This window comes from Seriola lalandi, unplaced genomic scaffold, assembly GCF_002814215.2.
Source record: "Seriola lalandi dorsalis isolate HSWRI2012SDOR001 ecotype SW California unplaced genomic scaffold, Sedor1 jcf7180002054875, whole genome shotgun sequence".
NCBI lineage: Eukaryota > Metazoa > Chordata > Actinopteri > Carangiformes > Carangidae > Seriola > Seriola lalandi.
The window spans coordinates 449,533-459,848 of NW_019525428.1; positions in this window are offsets into that span (position 1 = coordinate 449,533).

The following is a 10,316-nucleotide window of genomic DNA, read 5'->3' on the forward strand; positions in this document are numbered from 1 at the left end:
AGCCTGGGCGTGTTGTTCTTCCAGTCTTTGTGTCAGTTTATTGCAAAACCGAGCCGAGCGTCTCGTCGCGGGTCGAAGACGAGGCAGCTGGTCCTCCGCTGACACAGCTGATGTCCCCAAGGTTCCTCAGCAGCAGCGACACAGATGGATGGAGTTGAAATATAGCGTTGCTTTCATACTGGCTGTTTGTGTTAGAGCCACGTGTGCTGAATCAAAGGTTCCCTTTAAAGCCTTACATTTTGTGCCAAGAGGAACTGTGGAAACAAGCCTGTGCAGCACCTTCAATAGCGTGCAGGGGTGGGACACGTGGAGCCAGCCAAGGTTGCATCAGGGGCCCCACAGATCTGCCCATGGGCGTAGGTTTGCAGACGGACAGTCCGGACATGTCCTTACCAATATTTTGGGAGAACAGAATTATCTCTAACAATATTTGAGTATTTCATTCTCACGATGTTGTGAAAGTCACATTAGATGATTGCAATGTGCCCTCCAAAAGGCTACGTCTCCAAGGCAACCGATTCAGGCATGCTAGTATTGCATTGACTGAAAGGAAATATCACAGTGGTACCAGACGTCACCAGAAAAACACTAATGCTATGACGTTTTCTGCCTCATTACACTGTGACTCTTTATCCCTTTTCTACACCATCAGTGTCATGACCTATCTCTAAAGCCATAACTAAAAGTAAAGGAACACAGTTTTGGTTATCAATAACAAATTTATCAACAACAAAATGATATGTGTGTGCATGAGTGGGATGTGTGAAGTGTCAGCTGTTAAAATATGCTGGGGAGTCGAGAGAGAGATCGGCCCGAGACAGCGCGAAGAGGCGAAGTCTTATTGGGCAGAAGCACTTGGCCCAGGTGCTTCCAACTGGGTGATCTAGGTGTAGCTCCGCCCTCCAGACACCTGCTGCACAACTGGAAAATCACTGGGGTCCATCACTGTGACATTTTATGCCTTAATATATTATGACTTATGACATTTATATGACATATATGTGCTTATTTAAAGAGTTATGTTTCCATATAACATACGTCTATAATATAAATAGACATACTAAAAGACATGTTTCTATTAGCTAGACAGACATTATATGTCAATATATGAGATTTTTCCAATGTTTAACATGCTTCACATTTCATTTTTACACATGTAGGTAATATTTTAAATACATACAGTTATTAAAACACCTGACAGATCTGAAAATATTGACCTGTGATTTAATTTCACAAAGTTCATGAAACATGCAGATGGCTGCTCTGAACACAACAAATATGAGATGAAGTGAGTCCTAATGTTTTTATCCACTGTTAACTTTAATATCTGGTATGTCCAACTCTTGCAGCAACTACAGCAGCACATCTCTCTGGCATAGTGTCAATATATTTCCTGAGAGCTTCAACACTAATGTTCTCCCATGTGTTCTGCGACTCAAGCCAAATGCTTTCCTTTGAATGTACAATAGATCTGTCCAGTTTGTTTTCCAACTCGCTGCAAATTTGCTCAATGGGGTTGAGGTGCCGACTTTGAGGAAAATAAATCCAGGCCCAATAAGACGACTCCCAGATGATGCCATCAAGTCACCAGTTCCTGAGGCTGAAATGACGCCCTACACCATGATACTACCCCCTCTGTGTTTAACTGTTGGCAAGAGACTCATTTTTATATCTCTCCCTCTCCCTCCGTCAAACATACACTCTTCGCTTGTTGCCAAACTGTTCAAACTTGGACTCATCAGTCCACAACACTTTGTACAAATCTTCCTTCGTCCATTTCTTGTGTTCTTTTGCAAATTTCAGGCGTTTCACTCAATTTTCCTCTTTCAGTAATTGTTTCTTTGCTGCTATTCTGCCAACAAGTCTTTCTTCTCCCAGTTTCCGACACACAGCTCTTGAAGACACTGTTGCACCGTTAGTCATTGTGGTGTTGATTCATCACGCAGTTCTCGTGACGTCTTTCTTCGGCCCTTAAGACTGAGAATTTGGAGATGCTTCACTTGTCTGTCTGAAAGTTTATTTTTTCTACCTCTCCCCTTTCGGTTCTGGTGTGAATTGGCGGCATCATGGCGGTCTGAAGTGAACTTCACAGTGCTCGGACTGCATCTCAAGTCCTTGGCTATGCGGCCGTAACTCCAGCCAGCATCAAAAAGGGCCTTTATTCAAACCCTTCTTCACTTTAACCACGTTCAAAGAGCAACATGTGCTTCAAGAACGACTTCTAGAGGCTTTGCATTTATACCAACTGGTGGTTTGGCCTCAGTGACGAAACCCTGATGTTACCAATCACTTAATGAGCAGAGAGGCCTCGTACATTCACAAGAATCACACAGCTGTGTCCTCAGACTCTTCAATTCAACCACGATCACACCTGACAATGATTACAAGAGTAATTAGGCTTCTTCTGTGAAGGAACATGATTGTGTGACATTGATAGTGAAATAGGCCTCGCTTGTTTTTTGTAAGGAAAATGACCTAAATCTCCTTATGATGGCTCTATTCTATGGTTTATAGAGCATGATGAAGACTTTGTAGATATTTTATTGGTTTTATGGGTATTTTAATGGCCAATTCAACAAAAACAACTGAAACCTCTTAAATATATGCCAAGTCGTCTAATAATTGTGGCCACCACTGTATATGATTTTATTTCATATGTACATATATTTCATAAATGGAAATTCAATACATGTACATATGTTAAGATTATGTACATAATATATATAAGAATGAACTTCCAGAATCAGTTTGATGTGTATGAACTTCACGAGAATCTCCATCTCGGCCTGAGTGTGTTCTTGGAGCCCCCCCGTCCCTGTGCATTATATTCCCATGCTTGAATATTATATTGCTATTATTTGGTTTACTGTGAGATAATTTGATTAAACACAAGTTAGTTTAGACAGAGAGCGTATACATGCAGCTGATGAAAATAAAGTCTAGTTGCATATAAAGGCCATTATCGCTGTAGTTGAAGTTTTGTTTAAGTTGCACCTTTATTTTCCACACAGAGAACCGGGAGCTGTTGGAGGTCAGGGGCCCTGGGGTGGATGTTAATCTCACCATTGTAATTTTATTCATCTGGGTTAATAAAAAAGTACACAGTGAGACGAGAGAGCTGTATCAGGTTGACTCAGGATAAAAACTGTGACTCACTTTGTCAACACTTCCCCACCTCATTGGGAAAGAGTCTGTTTTCTCTCTTAAGTGGCTCAAGTGGTTTGTTAATATTTGAACTCCCGTGATGATGAATCATTTTTAAAGACGGGGCTCTTCACAAGACGTGAATGATTATTAAGATTTCAGCATTTAATATGATGTCGGCCATTTTGTGAACTGTGGCGGACCAATAGCAACAGTTCATTTAAATGTATCTTTGATGCAAACAGACGCGTTAGTGGAGAAAAATCATGGGATGCTTGGAGGAAGGAGGAACAACAACATTTACCAAGTGTGTGTTTGTGAAAGAGGGTCAGGTTCGACATTTTGGGGAAAAGCACTTATTGCCTCTGTGTCACTCTCATATATGTCTGTTAGATATTTGCAGCTTTACAGGAGGTTATGTAACCTCCAGTGAACTGTGGTTTTCATGCTTCTGTTGTGGTTCAGATTAAAGATACTGAGTTTAAGAGGTGCTGGTAGACAGAGACAGGCTGTTTCCTCCTGCTTCGAGTTTTTATGCTAAGCTAACTGCTAACTGCTGGCTGTAGCTTCATATTTAGCAGACACACAGTGAGAGAGTACCAGCCCTTTCAATTCCATTCAAGAAACTTTATTTGTCCCCAGGGAGCAATTTAAAGAATTAGAATAGACATTAAAAAACATTAAAGAATGATATTATTGTAAGTAAATAACTGCACACAAAGAAAGACAAGAAAAGTGTTGAACTCTTCCAGCGTTTAAAGGTCATGTGGCATAAAACTGCAGAGCTCATCAAGCTGCAGAAAGTGGAGTGATCCAACTCTACATAGTCAGACAAGTCATAAACTGACTGCAGGTCAGATCTGTGATGTAAAATCAAGTCCTCATTGTTAAGGGTGTCTCCAGGTTTTATCGCCATAAAGAGTCAGAGGTACCTTTAGTTTTTTGTGCAACAGTTTAACTGACTTTCAGTTCAAGACCAGATCAGGAGAAAACCTGAAATACTGCAGTGAACATTTTAAGGAAACATTACGGAGAAAACTTACCCTCTTCCAGAGAGTTATTCTCAGTTCTGCACATCTTGTTCAGACAGTGTACAACATCTGTTTTCTCTTCTTGCACATCAGCTTTATCTTGGTTTTGATCTGTGAAGAAAAAACAGCACAACATGAACAACAGGAGCGGTGCTGGTACCAGTGCCGTCATGCCGAAGCCCGTCCTTCCTGCTCCGCTCTCTCAGACTGTTAATGTGAAGCTTTTCCCCCCGTAAAACAGTCCAAGAACAACACAAGTTTTCTGACATTTTGTCATCTGCTCTCACACACAGGCATCTCCACTGTTATCTATTAAGATTGATGCAGGTAGAGTCTTAATGCAGGAATGTGGTGGTTAAATAAAGACAGGGTTGATAATTGTCTCCCTCTGGTTTTATTTACATTAAACCTTTATGAAACGTCTGACAGGTGAACTCTGCCTCTTTCTGTCTGTAGCAGGTAAACTGATCACCAGGAACGTAAATAAACCAGTAACATGAAAAACACTCAGAGGGTTATTCCTTGGAAAAGCTCTACCCTTCTTTTCACAGCTACTGATTTACATGAAAAGTCCTGTCAGTCTCTCTGCGGTTGTACAGTCGAACCACTCTCCCTGTCATCGGGCCTGGGTGTGTGTGTCGGTGTGCAGAAAACATGAATGAGTGCAAACAGCCCTTGATTTACTCAATAAAGAAAAGCACCTATATGATATGAACACACACATGTCAAGGGCTCACTTATCAGCTGTTGCGAAATACAGTGCGATGTTATCTGCACTGGTTACCATCCGCCTCTGCTGCAGCCGGGACAGTGTTTCATTTAATGTGACAGGGATCAGACGTGTTTCCACGTCTATCAGAGGAGGGTGGAAAAGAATTTATCCTGTTGTTTAAATATTAACAAGGACAAAAGAAGCTCTGTGTCTAGACACGATAAATATGATCATAAAACTTCAAAGGAGTCTCATAAACAGCATCACAGGACAGCGAACGACTTCATGTTTGATTCTGGAGCATTAGTTCAACTTCCAGAGCGACTGTGTCCTGGAAGTTACCTGACGCATGTGCAAGTAAGTCTCAAGAGACTGTGGAGAGAGCAAGTCACAAGCTGGACTTTCTTTCCTTCAGTCAGTTAAAAGACAGAAAAAGTTTCATTTTACTTCCAACATTAATGAAAAAAAAGAAAACTGAAACTGATTTGTAGTAAACTCGGTGGAGGGAAGGGACAGAGACCAGGGACAACAACCCTCTGATACGACCCATAGGAGTGTCTCCTGAATAGCGACCCTGCGGCCGCAGTTGTACCGGAAATCGGTTGTCATGGTTACAATAATAAACAGCGAACTGTACCAAGAGCGGCGTACCGGACCTTCGTCGCCATGGTTACGATAATAAACAGTCACGACTTGGTAAGGTTTAGGCAAAGGTCGTGATTCGGGTTGAAATAAGTTCGTAGTAAGTTTCTCAACATTAAACGATCTTTGTTGTCACGGTTACAACAATAATAGCGTGTTTTCTGTAAAGCGTGGACTTTGTCGCTCTTTATACTACGTCAACGCACTTTTCATTTTTTGCGCCTGTCATAATTACTACGACCAGCAGATGTCACCTAGCAACAAAACGAAACTTTGGGTCATAATTAGCTGCTGCACAAAACGACCAATGGGCTCGTTTTTTACAGGAAGACTGTTTCTCTGCATCTCTTTGTGGAACCTGAATTTTACTCTGATCTTTTTACTTCCTTCAAAATTTTAGTGTTTTCGGACTTAAAGCCTGTGATCTCTGGTCTGTGGGAATCATACTAGAAATCACTCCATTATGTTTCAAAAACTAAATTTTACTCATCAATATGTAATTAATAAAAAGTCAAGTCCTTTCAAGTCATCAGTCTCTTTGAAATCTCGTATCAGTATATTATATATATATATATATATATATATATTTATATATACTGATAGAGTGTGTCATGGTGGCTGAGCTGTCAGCTATAACAATCAAACATTTTAAATAACTGTCATATTTTATTTTTTACTTTTCAGTGGAATAATCAATTTTTAACTTCTTATTTTCAATTTATTGCCTCTTTTCTGTTTATACTTTTAAGAATAAGATGAAAATTGATGCAACAGAAACAGAGATATCCTGTTTTTTTATTCTACACATTCATCTTCCTGGTGCCTATATTACCCACAATGCAACAATCGTTTCAGCTTTTGTTTTGATTTAATCCACAGCAGTTTTAAGGTTTGTCGTCCATGTTGACTGAAAGGTTGTTACATTACAATAAGCTAACAGCGTCTTTGTTGGTCCCACAATGCTGCACAATACTAATACGCTCACACAGTCAGTTCCTGCAGATCAATAACCAAGTGAACAGTAGTCTGCCATTTTTATAGAGACGAAATGTTCCTGTTAAAGTGCACAGAGAAAAAAATAATAAAAATAATAACTATAAGAAAACATCTTTGTCAAAATGTCATTTAGCAGCAAATTAACGCTGAGTGAGGATCTGTGCTGAGGCCTGAAGTGGGAGTTTCCTCACACTGATCTGGTGCTGCCAAGATCTGCAGGGGGATTTCCACATGTTCAGCAGGAGCATGAGGGGAGCCCGCCAACAGGATCTGTACACACACACACACACACACACACACACACACACACACACACACACACGCTCACCGATACCCCAGTGTTTTACTTTGACACATCGTATCCAGTTTCAGGTGTGAAAGTTGGATTTCCAGGAGGGAAAACACAAAACCCTGCTCAGGTTTCTGTTTGTGTGTTTTGCTCAGCAGACTTTACTGAGACCAGGGTCAAGTCCTCACAGAGTCTCTTCAGTGCTCTGGACCTGTTTGCCACAGATCCAGATCCCAGCATGCACCGGACACCAACATCAGAGAGACTCTAACGTCACACAGACTTTAAATTATGGCTGGAAATGAAAATTGGAATTGGCAAAAGTAGCATTGTATATGTTGTGATGACGTTAGCATGCGACGTTTGGAAGATGTAGGATTCTGGTTACTTAACAACACAAATTAAAACCAGCAAAACATCAACCTCAGCTGTCGTCAGTGCTCTCTGTCAAACTGATGTTGGCGTTAAACGTTGTCCTGACACTGAATTTCATCACAACCAATTATCAACACCTGACAACGCTGGTGGGCGGCTGAGCGCCGGCGGGGACGAGCCCGTCTGGCACCAGGCGTCGAGGCCACGTTTGGAGGATTGCTGAAGAAACTAATCGCGCTTAGGTTTTCACAACTAGATTCAACTTGCCATTTTAATGATATAAGACACCAGCAGAGAAAATATTTGACATACTTGTCCTGCTGCTTCATCTGTGTCTGATGACAAGTCATGATACGGATCTGGATCCCACGAGTTTCAGAGAGAAACGTGCCAAGAAAAGAAGAAAAAAAAGACTATTCTGGAAGGAGGCTCCGAGTTTTTGGTGTTTAGTGGTTTTGTGTATATTTGTGGCCAAAGTTAAAGATCCTGTGACTCATAAACATCTGGAACATCTGGTACAAAAACTTAGAGGTACCTTTAAGTGAAAGTGTTGGAAATGTTTAGATATGATTATATATAGAAAGTATTCAGACCCCTTCACTTTCTGCACATTTATTTCAGTTGCAGATTTAATTTGATTTTTTCAGTTTTTACTTTTGTAAATTGAAGATGTCAGTTTTCATGTTCTTATTATAGATTATTGATTATAGATTGATGCACAAAAATTAAAATTTTATGCCTTTAAAGTGAAATCTACAACAGAATAAAGTGACGGGGTCTGAACCACTGGATGTAAATTTTATTATTGTTTCCTTTATTTTACAATTAGCATAAAAAATCTCTTTTACAAGAGAGACCTGGCCACAAACTCACCACGTATTAAAATTCAACATAAAATAAATAAATAAAATACCACATGTACGACACAATAGGCTTCATGTGTCATTAACCACAGTCCTTATGATGACCTGAAAGTTTTCTATGGATATAAGTTTATCAGATTTTTACAGAAGCATAATGTTTCCATTTAAGAAGAAAAAATCTGCTCTGTTTTTCTAAATTATTCAGATTATTATCTCAGAATTCAGACATAGTGATTTTGTTTGTTCAGAAAAATTAACGCATCAGGCTTCCGTAGTTTTTAGATCTTTCCGCAGATTATTCCACGTCCGAAGTGCGTGATAAGAAGATGCAGTTTTTCCCAGAAAGATAAAGATGATGTTTACTCATAGAAATTCAGTGTCCTCTGTGTTTACACAACAAATCAAAAGCAATTACAACAAATCTCACACTGAATCTGGGAGGGGAGGGCGGAAAGAAAACATGGGGGGAGAAAGTAAAAGAAAGTTCAGACGTCTCTCTCTTCAGAAAACAAACACACAAACAAACAAAGATGTAATTGTCCCCAGTAATTGTCGGACAGCCCCTTGGAATCAAACATTGTATTGTATTGAGGTGATGATATCAGTCTCCTCAGTTGCCCAGAATGCAGTGCAGCTACAGTCAGGTTATAATGGCTGCACTGTATATACTGTTTGTATTATGGGATGTTACCTGCTGTACTTCTAACTTCAGGTGCTGTAACTTTCAGTTTTACCTGAGAAGAAAGTGTTTGGGATAATTATCTCAAAATGTTGGTTATCTTGTCAGGGGCTGGATCAAGGTGGGATTACCAGTCATGCAAAGCAGGCATCTATCGGGGGGGGGGGGGGTCGTACCCTCAGGCGACTGGAAACTTGTCATGAAGCAGCAGGTACAGATGCTGGGTAATGGAGAAAACAAAGAGATTAAGGCTTAACAGTACAGACACATGTGGGATCACTATATGGCAGCGTCAGCTCTTTGTTGCCTTTTCATCTAATGTGTAAATGATTCATAAAGTGTTAACAAGCTAATTAATAAACTAGTTATAAACCATTCATTATGACTCCTGTATCAGGGGAGTCTTATTGTGAAGTGGCCCCCAGTGGCCCCTGGCGGCCCCCAGTGGCCCCCAGCTCTGAGAGATAACTGATATGCAGATTAGTGTTGTTGTGATAAATGGATTGAAAGTTCACAATAGGCCAGACAGACTGAGCCACTAATGCCTTGTTTTCTCATCAGAGTCTTATTAAACACCTGAAGGGATGAAACATGTCAACACACACACAATACACAACACACACACCCACACCCACACCCACACTCACACACACACACACACACACACACACACACACACACACTCCCCTCCTGCGCTGCCTTGTGGAAGCACTTGGCAGTGTCAGCAGCAGGACGGACCCTGCAGGGACTCTCTTGTTGACAGAACAGGATCAGAGTGAGGAGCTGCAGCTACAGGCTGAGGTGGATGTTTGAACTCTCCTGGTGTCAGTTTGGAGCCTCACATTCCCCGCTCCGCTTCACTTTAACTCCTGAGAGCTCCAACCTCTCAGGCATCGAGCGGCTAGAAGATGCTGTTGTTAGCACATAAAGCTAAACTGCATCAGGGCCAGTCGCACCAAACACCTTAGATTTTCTACTGAAGAATGACACAGAACAAAGTCTCTTAAAAGGTTTCCTTAGGGAAAAAGAAAAGTTAAGAAATGAACAGCAATGAAAAAGATTTTACAGCAGTGCAATTCTACTGTTTCCATGGAGACTTGTGATACCTGATCTCTCATCCTCCCGTTGTTTTGACGGGAACTTCTCCACGGTGAATTTGAATTGGTCGTTTTAATGCAACAATTTAACTGACTCTAAGTGATTCCTGAAGTTTAACACTAAGATGAGGAGAAAACCTTAAATACTTAAGTGAACATTTTACAGAAACTTCAAGGAGAAGACTTGTTTTTATTTTAAGGAAACCGTAATGGAAAATCTTAAGTCAAGGTGTTTCATGCAGGCGGCCCCAGACTTTCACACTCAGACACACTGATAAACATCTGGAGCCTCTGAACGCTCCACACATCTGCATGAGAGGCGTCGCTCTCTGGGACAAGTTCAACATTTATAAAATCAGCAACAGAAACAGAAACAGAAACTCAGCATGCAAGTAAAAGAAACATGCAGATGCATGGCTGCTCTATCATAATGTTTGCCCCCCCCCCTGCAGGAGGAGGGGTGTGTGTGTGTGTGTGTGTGTGGGGGG